We start from the raw sequence: 13833 nt of genomic DNA, 5'->3' as shown, positions 1-13833 counted from the left end.
ATGCCGCGGAAAGCAAGTTTTTGTGGTTCTCTTTTTATCTCGATAATGGATTACCAATTAGAGAGACACAGGGATAATTAGGTTTGCAGCTGGGTGTAAATACACCTTGATCCTGCGGTAACAATCCTGATTGCAAGGAATGCAATATAGTAATTCCTTCTTCTTCATTTATTTCTTTCTTTTCATTCTTCATTAAGCTCTCGACAATGAAATTGTAACGTTCATCAAAATAAGTAAATTTATACAACTGAGTTTTAAAGTTTTTGGAGATAAAACAGTGAATCCATAATTGATAAAACTGACTCATTTCCTGCCGTGCAACTTTTTACGTTATGTCCTTTAACTTCTCCAGTAACTGACTATGCACCGCTGTATGAAAATTGTGAGCTTTATATATGTCATCATAGCGTATCTTGCTTGACCGGTATGTGAATGTAATTATTAGATATTTATCGAAACAAATTAAGACAAAGAACTGGAATGATTATTATTATTACACAATACAATAATGTTTTGTTGTCAACATTCTACCTGTAGTTCAACATCGAGTAACAGGAGGCGCAAACGCACTTTTCTCTACATTAGTGTAGTATGGATACGGCTATACATGCAATCATAATTCACGGGAATAGGCACAAACATGCCACCACAGGAAGTTGCTGCTGCTGCTGCTGCCCCAATGCTACCGACAACGACTTTTATCATTTCTGGAAAAAATCCTAGCCGGTAGTCAATCGACGTGTCATATGGAATGGCCTGGGGCCATACAATTTCCATTGTTCAATTTGCCTGCAGGAGTGACGGCATGAAGAAAAGTTGGGTACAAAACTGGGCGGCTTTCTATCCTATACGTCTTTCACTCACATGAAAGGTGATTTGAAGCGATCCGCTGTGAACTGCTACTCGATATAGTTATTTGCATTGCCGCTGCATGCAGTTCATTACAATATTATGCGCTACGCTATATAATCGCCCTATATGCTTCTATCTGATGCCGGAAACCACAGAATATTGAGAAAGTAAGACACCGTAGTACGACATCGCCGGCCTACTTTTAGGTCCGCCAGGCCCTTCCCGATAATGATGTCACTAGGCGACAACACAAACGGCTACAGCTGCTTTCATCAAACAGAGATCGTGGTCGTGCAGTCAGACCGGTGTCACGACACTCTATAGGGCTTGTATTATGATGCAGTAAGATGACCAATATTTTGCGGGCCGTAAGTTGGCTTTTAGCGGGACTGTCGAAGCTGATAGGTATCAGCCTTGACAAGCTGACAAAAAATTATTGATAGTTTTATTGTCATAATTGCCTGTACGGCTTTGTAGGGTTGCTTATATGAATATAGAGTTTTTTGTAACAGCATTAAAAGCATACATGTATTCTAAAAGTGCTTCGTGGCGAAATACAGTCAGATACGCAAACTTAATATTATAAAATTATTTAACTTAAGGGAGTGAACGTGCGTCCAGTAAAATGAATATGCTACGTAAAAATGGCCCTATGCAGTTGAAGCATCACACATAAGTATACATTGATATTAGAACGTCACTCATTCCCTGAAGAAGTCCACGTCACAAACCGCTACCTTCAGGAATTTTCACAACCTTAAATTGCCCTCTAATGTCTTGCCAGATCATCTTAAAAGCTAACATGCCAGCTTCGCGTTGCGCACTCATCGTATGCTTGTTGAGCCAACTTTAGTTTAGAAAACTTGTTTGACAGCTCTCTCAAGTGTCGTCCATGGCGTAGTCATCTAACGATGATACATCCTTTCATCTGTACTGATCTAGGGACTATTTCAAAGACTGTTATACAGAAGAGTAACAGCGCAGCCGCAAATGCAACCAACTGGAAAAATTATCGATATACCTGGATACTGCATGTGTCTTTTGGCTACGATATAGTGAAGAAACTCATTCAGACTTACCATTTTTGAAAAATTGAGCAATAATAAAATACTAGTAAGTAATACAGTACGCGTTGAGACATTTTACTCCGTTTTCAGCGATCCCGTTTCGCTCAGTTGGTGCAAACATCTAAGAGCCATCAGCTATCGTCTACTTAATAATACAGTCACAAATTTCTATTAAAAAAAGAGACGCACAACGTAAACCAAATCAGTAAAACAGTGGATCAACGTATTTACCCGTTCCTTTATGATATAGTCATATGTATGTTTATGAGATAACTCAGTGTATTTCTATAGCCAGGGCTGACATTTGCTACCTTATGCATAGTCTCTCTATTTGTAAATGGTATCTCTCAAGCAAAACATTTTCTAAAGGAGTGGATCATTCTTCAGTCAGATTTCTTCTGATGTGTCCAGTTCTACTGGTTCGGCCTGTAAAGTAACAGGACCGCAACATTTCAGGCAGCGCGGCACTGAAAAAATGCTTCTTGAAATGTGAGCTGGACATGGCGCAGATCCATTTTCTGGCAACCGAAACGGCTGAATAGCAAAAACACGCGGCGACGCCCGCGAGAATAACGGCAGCAAGCAACGAAATCGTATTCAGGGAAAGTGCTACTGAGCGCTATTGAAACACTAGGCGAAACGTGAGTGGAGGGCACTTGGGCCAAGGATCCAAGTCGCGGCTGAATCCATCGACGCAGGCATCGCAGCTGGAATAGAGCCTATTATAGCAATTGAAAAAGGCTTTTGCTGTACAGAGGTTTCGTTCTAGATAGCACCAGGACCGAGGCCTCTCTAGCTGCTTTGTTCGTTTCTCGGCTTTTTCTTGAAAACTACCGACTGCCCTCTACAAGTCAGTCAACGCAAAGCAAGGTCCAATAGAGTTTCCGGCTTGCCCTTCTTCTGCTCCATTAACTCAGTTCTATTGCGTCTGTTGGATATTTGCTACTGCTGCGATCTCTGCAAGCTGCGTGAAGCTGACTATCAGGCATGATTTGAGGGCTTGGTGACGTTGGTGGACCTTGCAGGACGCCACAGCAAATGTCATAGCTCCCTCTACATACGCGATAGAAAAGTCTCACTCGCGATGTGCATAATAATATGTATGTCAATAACGCTACGATGGCAAGAAAGACTTCTTCTTGTATAGCACATAGTAGGGACAAAAAGGAGAGAGAACATAAATATATATTTTTGTCCCTCTATATATATATATATATATATATATATATAGAGGGACAAAAAGCACAGAAGCAAATCTACAAAAGGCCGTTGATTGAAGACAAGGGACGACTTTTTATTTTCAGGGGTGGGGGATGGGGGAGTTAGGGGTCTCAAGTTAATAGAATTTTGAGAAAGATGAAAAAACGGGGTTAGAAAATAGAAAACCAGCAAAAAAGCGCGACCGAATTTCTTTGCCCTTACTAACGCCAGGTCTCATGCACTGCACTTGAAATAATGAAGAGTGGAGCGAAGTGGGCATAGAGGACGCAACATCAGCAGCAGCTATCAATTTGCGGAAATTTTTGATGGACCGGGTGACTTTATTTTTAAATCGATGTCATTGAATTTTTGTAGCGTCATTTTTTTCGAGAAACCTTAGTAGCAGGTCGGACATTATTATAGTACAGTGGCTGGCGATAGACATGAGCCCAGTTACACAGCGAAGCCGTTTGGCTCGGCAGTCTCCGTATTTCAGGCAAACCAGGCAAACTGGCAAACTCCGTATAACCAGCAAACTGGCTGACCAATCAATTAGACGATACTGTGATACAAAGCCGAACAAAGCGGAGTAGCCGACTGACTTTCAGTACTGGCGAACCGGTCACAAATGGAGGTAAGACCCTAATGGAGTCGCTTTGCTTCGAAGAATGTAAACAATAAAACAAACGGAACAAATCTTTTTTCAAACGAGAGCAATGAGTGCCCTATGAACATACTGCCCCCTATATCAAACCTACTTACGCAGCCACGTGCGTAAGCTGCCTTCTAGATAAATGTAACAAGTCAAACGTTGGGAGCAGAGCGCTACCCGATAACCTCGGTTAGCTGTGGTCGAAATAGCAAAACCGCATCGACGACCGCGGCGCCATTGCACGTAAAACTATTACGTTTAGTTAATAAACATGTATTTCTGTGGTTATCAAAAACCTTGTGGCCATTTAAACTTATATTCGTCTTACATAGTATGGCAAGGCCGTGTCAATTTCAACTGCCGCAGTGGCGGTATAAGCAGGGGGCGCAAGACTCGTAACTATGAAGTCTCGAGCTGTATCCCCATATGTGACTCAGTGATTCTTTCACATTGAGCTATACCTATTACCACACGATTCAATAATGTTTAAGTAGCGCCAATGCTTTTACACTCCCCACTAATAATGTATTCGAAATAGGCCCCCGTATGTAATGAACATGATGCCCTTAACAGAGACTAAAGGATCTCAATTCTGTGCCAAAAAGAAGACCGTTTAGAAAATTTGATGTATATAGCTTATGCGTGAAGTTACCCTGACCGTCTTTTATCGTAAAAATTAGGACTCTATGGTCATATTTACTGGAGATCGTTTAGGTTTTTTAACAGAAATATTTTGGATGGTTACGAAGGTCCAATTTTTTTTTATTTTTCTTTAATTGAAATTCTCATTTTTCCCACTATTTGACGTCTCGAACGTACCAATTCATAAAAAAAATTGAGATCACTTGTTGTGAAGAAAGCGCGACGGTGTATTAAGCTTTGTAGAGATGAAAGGATTATAGACCCGTCGGGTATAAGCACGACCGTCGGATTGACCAAGGAGAGTGGCAAGTTCGAGAAAAGAAGGATAAGACGGAGACTTGCGAGCCGACCGTTCAAAAGCCCTCAATAGGGGAAAGGGTGTCTGGGAGCGTTTCGCCTCTCGTTGTGTGATGGACGTCAGGCGCCGCGTCACTCACTTTTTCAGCGAACAATAACTAGAAGCTGTATATCGTCAGCTTGGGTCACTGGACCGTGCGATGACTTCGCTAATGCTGGAGGAAACAGGGGCACTGGGGTGGTGGCGCGTTTCACAATCTGTTGAACAGCTTGTGCCATGGCAGCAGCAGGTTTTTAGGCCCTTGGTAAGAGTCTTCGCGATGGACTTCGATTGTGGCGTTGGACTAGGCGAATAAGAAGGAGCTTACGCGCTATGCTCTCTCACCTTCTTATCGTATGCCACACATTGGCACCTAAATATTAAAAATGATATTTAACTAAACCTTTTATAAGTAAGTAGCTTAGAGGTGCATAAACATTTTCAAAAAGTTGTTCAATAACAAACTATAATCAACTGAATTCGCTATCTAGTGACCAACAGCTATAGCTCCAAACCATGCTAAATACAAGAAGTAAATATCCGCAAAAAGAGGCAAGCAAAAAAACGAGGCAAAATTAAGGCATTCAAAGAAATCGAAAGCGTTCATGACTGTAGATGAAGTCAAATGAACACTACCGGTGTCGTATGTATACGAAAGCTAAATTTTATCACATATATATATATATGCTACGAAAAGTTCATATATATGGATCGGAGAACGAATCGTATTTCAAACCAAACGTCGTTTCATTGCTCTCTTAAACAACTCGGTTTGTATTATTAGACATGCAGAAGTACCATCATTGTAGCATTTCTTGCGATCGCCTATACGAAACGGTGTGTTTATATTCCAATGGCACAACCTAAATTTAAAATTACGCGTACTATTTACAAATAACATGGATAGGTTTCTGAATTAACGAGCTAATATAGCAGATGATGATAAAGAAGATGGACGATATCCATACGGACATGAGGCGGAACATGCTGTGCAATATTTGACAAGGCTGTAGGTCGAGAATTAGACCATGCAAGTCCTAGACAACATATCAAGTTATATAGTAAATAGTGTGGAGATGGGCGAATGTAAGGAAAATACTGTTTTTCTGCTCCATGATAAAACTTCTTGTTGCCAATTCGACTACTGCAATACGATATACGAGTCGGCTATTGACTGAAAGGCAAAGCATATGCCTTTCTTACTCCAATAGTATGTCTACACTAGTGGCTGCGGTAAACTTTGATATTTTGGAGTGATTGTGTGCATCGCGCTTTCGTCTGCGTGAGGTGCTCAAATGCCCTAAGGATCGTGTACAAGGGCACGTGGTGAATACTCTTGATATCGCACCCGGTATTAGCTGATTGAGCTAGTCTGGGAAGCTAAAGATACCATAGCATGTCGGCCTGAGCTGGAAGGTATGGTGGGTATGCAGAGGAATTGGTTCAGGGCAAGCTGAGGGCCATTAGTCCCTTCAGCGGTGCAGAACAACTATGCGGTTCATAAGGACAATGAAGAACTTATTATAGAGAATTGGGCAGGACGATAGTGCGAATATGTTTTTGAGGAAACATGAAGGATCGAAAGATCGGTGTCGTGACATAGCCACTTAGTGGTAAGTAAAATCGGTGTTGTGTTAGAGAGGGAGTTCGATGTTTTCGCTGAGCGAACGTTGTTCCATCAAGGAAAATTGATACGCAAGCCGACAGAGCCAATGCGAAAGCTTTGGCTTTTATCTCAAACCTAGCTTCTCACTGCTATCCTACATATTTGTACTCGGTTCTAGTTGGTTTCACAAGGGGACAAACTGCCTCTAGATTTTTCAAAAAACTGAATGAATGTAAAATGTGTTTTTGAGCCCTTCTCGATTCTCGGTATTGTGGTATTGTTGGCTTTTTAGAAGAGCCCGTTCTTTTTTAGCTGGTTACAGTTGTACAATCCGCCTAGGTGTTCCATCGTTGAAACGTTTAAAGGTCGTAATAATAATATAATACATAATAATAAGGTCAGCTAGTATAACACATTGTCCCTGTTACATCAGGCCGGTTGCAGACTTTTTCAATCCACCTTCGGTTTGACTCATGCAACCTCTAAAGGTTAGCCTTTTATATGTCTAATCGAGAACACTCAATCTTTGACACATGTTACGCGTAAATCCAAACAATACACTGCAACGATCATGGCCGGACTTTTTGAAAAATGATAAAACAGTGCCAGCTATTCTGGACCTAAATTGTAATGGCACAAAAAATGTTTCTAATTTATGCAAGAATTAGCTAGATTTGATGGAAAAAATGATGGTGTGAAGACTGAGAGTCATCTTGGGAACATCGGGAAAATATCTTCTTTGATAGTGCCGCATGGAAATGAACAACACTGCTTCAGAGATTAAGGTAAAACGTCGTAATAATACATATATTTTGGAGGACTAGACTTGAAGACTAACAAGTTTTCGATCGAGGAAAGTTGTATAGCAACGTGCCCCAATCATACCTTTTCCAGCGTTGTGGAAATTTCTGTAATTGCTCTATCGTTTTAGTGGTGACATCGTTGAGCTTCGGTCATTTCCTGGTTTGAGTATCGATTGTGCGAAACTAAATGAAGTAATCCCATTACTGTCATTGAATTTTACAGGATTCGATTATTGCGTTGATTAGAGAGGAACTATTTCATCGAACCGCCCAGGCACAATGTGCATAGGTCCTGTTGTAGTTATGTGTCCGCAACTCAACTGTCAACGATAAATGTTCTGTCCCTATTTTAACTCTAGATATTTTCAACGTTATCAAACCTTTATCGAAGAGAATCGAATTATTAAGAAAAAACATAATCAGAGCTGAGTAGAAAAGATTGTACCTTATGCCGAACTTGTTTAATGCATCGCCTCGCGCACAGTCACCGAAGACAAAAACCCCGATAAGAATCGAATATATCTAGCTTCCCAGAAGCCGTGTTTTCAAGGCACTTTTATCTATATCTTTCACCGTAGTAGGCCCGATACATCCACTCTTGTTCTTCCGGGCTGCAGACGGTTTTTCCAAATATAATTCAGCCAAGTACTACTGAACTTTATAGTATAATAGATTTTGGAATAATATGCAGCCATAAATGAGCCTTGAGATTTGCGTAAGTGATATACATATATAGAGAGAGAGAAAAAGCACTACGTCTTCTAACACTACCGATCACCTTTTCCTACAGACAAGTAGATTCTATCGGAGCTGGCTGCCCGACGTAACAGGATGGTTGCAGGACGTAACTACACCTGCCTAAGCATCTCTACAATAAGGACACTAATAAGCGGTTAGATAGTCAGTAGAAATTTTTTTTGATTGTCGCTTGTACACATTCATTGTGATCTCAATAATGAGACACTCATGTTATATCATTAGTATATTATTCAGTATGTTTATTATGCCCTACACGTATCTAGTGGGCGAAGTAGATTCTCATATTGGCTCTTAAATAAACCTCGGCAAAATTCTCACTTTATAAAGATAATAATGGCGACGCCAATTTACTCCTGTTTGTGACGGACAGAAGCATTCGTGCCTTTTTGCAGTTAAACTAGACTCTTGACATTAGTCCCAAGTGTTGACAGACTACATTGGCGCCATTGTAATAATATCATTATTCATTTAGTCTGACTGCCCGTAAACCGTGCATTGCGTAGCAAATATGAATCAATCTGTCTGGGAACTCTATTGTAGATTCTTGCTTTTTTGCCAGATCTTAAGTGGTTTTTCGATTTTTTTTTTTTTTTTACTACTAATATACGTAGCTGTATTAACTGTAATTTGGACCAAAAACGCTGAAAGACGATTGTGACCGTGTCCTTCGCAAATATTTTCGAGCTATCAAAACAAACAGTTTAATGGCCGACCTCCTATAGACTACGATGGTACGCCGATGACACAGTGGCTTGAATTGCGTCCCATGACATCACGTTAACCCGTGGCGTGGAGTGTCGTTTTCAACAACAAAAAAGTTGGGCTTTTTTTTTTCGTGTTTCATCTCATTTTTCATTTTCGAAATAAGACACGCGCGCAGTTGCCTTTCGGTGGCCATCGAACCGATTAATTAGCATTCCGACTTTGAAATTTCGGGCACACGGGTGTTAAATTTTGGAAGTTGGAAGGGCTTGTCGATCCGCCCCAATCCTCTTACTTTTCTGTTATCAATCGTTGCGTGGTGATAGGTAATGACTCTTAGTATGTCGACGGACTTGCTAAACCTTTAGGTTTACAGTTCGATGATACTTCCGCTGTTTGAACCTGCAGGTTCAGACGGCGGAATCAACATTGAAGTACCATATTGCCTATGCATGTAATTGCTAAACTACACGTATTATTAATACCTATATAAAACGTGGGCCACATAACCAGACCTGAACGTTTCGGGACTAGCGAGACTGTAAACGTTTACTTATATATATATATTAAAACGCTCAAGCGTAATTAATTTTGCATTAGTTATAAAACTTTTTAAAAAGCGTCGGGTTGGCGTCTAAAATATTTACTTATGACGATTTAACTGGTGGTACCATCCCGCCATTTATGAATAATACATTTTACTACGCTTAACCGCACACTGATTAAAGAAGTGCCATAGAATGACTGGTTACATTTAACTGTTTGTCTAACCGTGTCATAACTGAATAATAATGAAATCGCAATAAAATTGCTTTCTGTGTAAAAAATATTCCACGCAATGAACGTTGCTTTGCGGTTTGTTGCAGCATCAGATAGGCTTGTTCTGGTAAAGTTGTTTTCGAACCCTGTGATTTTCTACCATCCACTGTTTCGCAGGCTGTTTTGCAAATAGTAGAAGCTTGGATGGTTTTTTTCGCTGGCCACCTTTCCCGTTTGCTTTCGTTCCTTAAAATTTCCCCTTTCTGTCCAGTAGATCGTTTACAACTCTTCTTGTTTCTGGGCCTCCTTGCTCGAAGACAGTGGCGGAAATTAACTGGACCTATAGGAAAAAAAAAGTCATGCGCTTCTAGACCAGCATCGATCTTGTACAGGCTCATAGGTGGGGGCACTAGTTCCCTGTTTCCTTGCTACGAGAGAAAAAAACATTGGAAGGAAGAAAATGTGAAATAAACTAGAAACCCAGAAGAATGTATGTAGATACGGCACCGTGGGTACAGGCTTTTCCGCTTTCGTTCTCGTTGCTACTACCAACGCTGTGTAGCTACAATCTCGCTACCCCAATTCTATTATACGATTTCCTCTTGCTAGTCCTATCACGATTTTTGTCAGTGTTAAAGTATTGTCGCAGTACGAGCTTCGTAGAGGACACGGCCTAACGGCGGGGTAAAATGAAGGGCTATTTAGGCCTGCCTCCATTGTTATTAGAACGATTTTCGTAGAAATCATGGACTTGGGAAAAAGACTAAACGAACATGGAATATATCGAAACCATAACGAAACCTAGTAGATTAACCAAAGAGTAAATGATGGATATTAGTGCCGAGTTCGTATAAACTACATCTTGCGTTCAAAAGCCTACATTTTGTCTATCTAAAAGCTTTTCGAATTTCTGATGTGGCTTGTATCTGCTTACCTTAATTTATATATATATATATATATATATATATATATATATGGAAGTTATAAGAAAATAATATTACTAAAATAAGTATGCATCATTTGATCTTGATCAATAACTCTCTGTCACTTTTCTAACAACAACATGTATATATCACTATAAAACGCCTGTGACTAATGGACAAAAAACTGTGTTTAGTGATTCTTGTATACCTACTAAATTATACATATATACTTTATTTATATATCTAATATATAAATTATATTCAAAATTTCTGCGTACAGAGCTTCTGCGGACATCGAAACAAATTATGGTCTAATGGTAGAAGATTTGGGCTATACGGCGGATACATCAGGATTTTTCATCCAAGCTCTATGGATTTTTGTCAGATAGCTAAACATTTACGTGGTTTATTATTGTCATAGTGGAAGATGTTGTCTTTTCTGTTTGCTAGTTCTAACTATTTTTTTTCAATGACTTGACGCAGTCTTCTTAATCGTTGACAACTGAGGCCCAAATGAATCGTTTAGCCACGCAGTGGCAACTCCTTTCTAAGCTCACCAAAAACTTTTAGATTTATCTACTTGGCATCGGTCTCGACGTTTTTACAGATTATTGAGTACATTTTTAACTTTTTTTTTTGTACGTTATTTTCGCATGTGAATCACTTTCTACCACCTGCGATGAACCGCTGCACAGACGGCACGATTTCGTCACATTTCTGTGAAGTATCGCAATTTGGAAATACGACTGAGTAAATCCTTTCACGTGAATTTGTGTGGTACTCAAACAATTGTTTTTTTTCCGATCTATCTTCCTCCATATTGTTTGAAACTGTTTAGTACTGGATGTTTAGTTCCTTGGCAATATCCTAACTACTCACGTATCGAATTTGCTCAACTTTCGTAATAGCTTCATCGATTTCTTCCCTAACTGGTCAATTCCCACTTCGGAAATCGACATTCGTAGATGAAAGCCACTTTTGGACCTACCTATCTCGACCACACATTTTTTTTATCAGCCTTGCTAGGGTGTGTTTTCTGGTCCTAATAAAATTGTACAATATGGCAAATTTTTACTGAAATCTTCAAGGTGCCCTGTCTTAAGTCTCAATCGACCTTCAATGTTCCAACAAGTGGAGCACATTCACTAACGGCAAACTTTAACTTTCGCATGACAAAAACCGACGCGACTCATACGTTGACAAAACATCAGGGTCATCACATCTAACATGCGCCTATACGTTGTATACTCTGATAAATATTATAACAGGTCACATATTTGTTGTCCATATGCTTGGAGTACATACAGTAAATGCTATTGTTTTTGTCTATTCGGTGGCATTTGTTGTGTACAAGGACCTGCCTATGTCAATATAAGCAGGCATATATATAGCGTTCCGGCTTGACCTGTATTCTTTGCTCTTGCGGGACGCTGACGCGTGATCCTACAGACATGACGTAACGCTATATCAAGTAGAATGCAAGAACACCACAAGATTATCAGAAATGACAGATCACCCTAAAAGTCGACCATGAGCGACCTGGAGAACGAAGACGATCAACTAAGAGGGGCGAATTGAAACGATTTCGTTATTTTTCTGCTCGTCAATAGGCTTCACGATAACGTTGATAGTACGTGCTGCTCGTGGGGCAAGATCTATGACATCCATTCACCAAAACCGATTATATATATATATATGGAAAAAAACAAGCGTCGCTGAGCAATCGATATTACGCTCCGTTGAAAACCGTTAATGTCAAATATCTTTATCGGTATAACAACGCCTCAAACGAATAATAACTTGGTCTTTGTAAGTAGTCGGGTACTTCCGCGCAACATACAAGGCTAAGAAACTTGTTAACATTGGAATTGACCCAAACAATTTTGATCCACACCTGTCATTGTTGAATAATATAATATATAGGCTAATAACTGTTATCTATTACTACAAGGATTAGTATTCTGTTCCTAGAAACGAATTGTATAAAAATGTTGACGCTTATTATCTAGTGCGAATCAATCAAGCTTATCGTGAAAGTGTGTATATTTTTTTTTATTAATTTAATATCTAATATAGAGGCAACTCCTATACGAGCCTGATGAGATGCAAAAAGATTGACCACGTCCACATCTACGAACCCGTTATTCGACGGCCAGCAATTCAGGCCCCACAGGCTGTGATACACGAAAAAGAATGAGAAGATCATTTTCTGGACCGTGTTATCCTCATTCGTCCCCTTTAATCTAAGCTTTTCTTGAGGGATCGTTTACCCGTTCCACAGTGCTGCACGTCAAGGCATGGCTCCATTAGGAACTCGAATGACCACCCATGGCTTTCTAGCTAATTACGACTCCTGCGATGTATATTAAATTAGATTCCTGAAGACAGACGCACTTCTGGCTGGTATAATGTCATCGTTGTAACAAAATTTCTAAGCGCATACGGCCACATCGATTCATACCGCGGTGGCTATGCGCTGCTGCAATGAGAGGCTTTAAATACTAGTAAGTTCATGTAAGTTATTATGGTCGATCGTATCTAATGCGACGCAGGAGATTTTTCACCTAAAACGACAACAATGACAGTTGCCTAACCGTAAGGCCATTTGCTTTTCGAAAAACTTATATTTACAGCAGTGTTTCTAACACATATTTCTATAGATATATATATACACACACACACACACACACAAGGGTATAACAAACATGGCAATATATAGTTGCTGTGATAACTAGTCTGGAATTAATCTGCTACAAGAACTTCTATTAGAATATCTATTATAAGACTACCGGACTGCTTTAAACGTTGATACTGTTTTTATTTGGTCTTGTGCGAAGGTTAATCCGGGTTCTTTTTGGAGATGTTTCGTCCGTTGTTTTGCCCTGGATGCAAACGAAAAAAGGGCAGAGATCATACCTAAGCAAGCGAAGAATTTTTGATAGCCTGCTATAGAGCGCATTCGGCGTAGCCTGAGTAAGACTTCTTGGGTTTGTTGGGGGTTGAAAGAAGATGTAAGGCCACTGGGGATAGCTTCGCTGAGTTCCGAACTCATCAAATGTTACCTACCAGCCAATGAAACACGAGTACATTCGACGTTGGCATACAAGGCTCTCAAGTGCTGGACACCATTGAAACCTAAGTGTTTTCGATCTCATTGAGTGCTTATCAATGCTTGAACTACTGCGTACGCTTGCACCAGTACGTACACCTGCACCAGAGTTTGTATCCCATATGAAACTAATGTGATGCTAATCATATAAACAACTATTTCAATTCAACAAACCTATATGAACGAATACTAAGTGGACGACACAGAGGATTACTTTAATATAGCTGAAACATGAAATTACCTATCGTTACAGAAGCTGTTAATGCCACGTCGCTTGCCCATTTACGGAACGAATAAAAGCTAGTTGATGATTCCTTTTTTTAGATACTCTACGGAGATGCTCTATCTGTTGTTGCATAGAGGCAACAAGCGTTTTTAACGTGTAGCGTTTTTCAGGACAACGAGTTTTCATTGCGTAGCTA

This window comes from Varroa jacobsoni, unplaced genomic scaffold, assembly GCF_002532875.2.
Source record: "Varroa jacobsoni isolate VJ856 unplaced genomic scaffold, vjacob_1.0 scaffold_396, whole genome shotgun sequence".
NCBI classification, from domain to species: Eukaryota; Metazoa; Arthropoda; class Arachnida; order Mesostigmata; family Varroidae; genus Varroa; species Varroa jacobsoni.
This window is presented reverse-complemented; position numbering follows the sequence as displayed.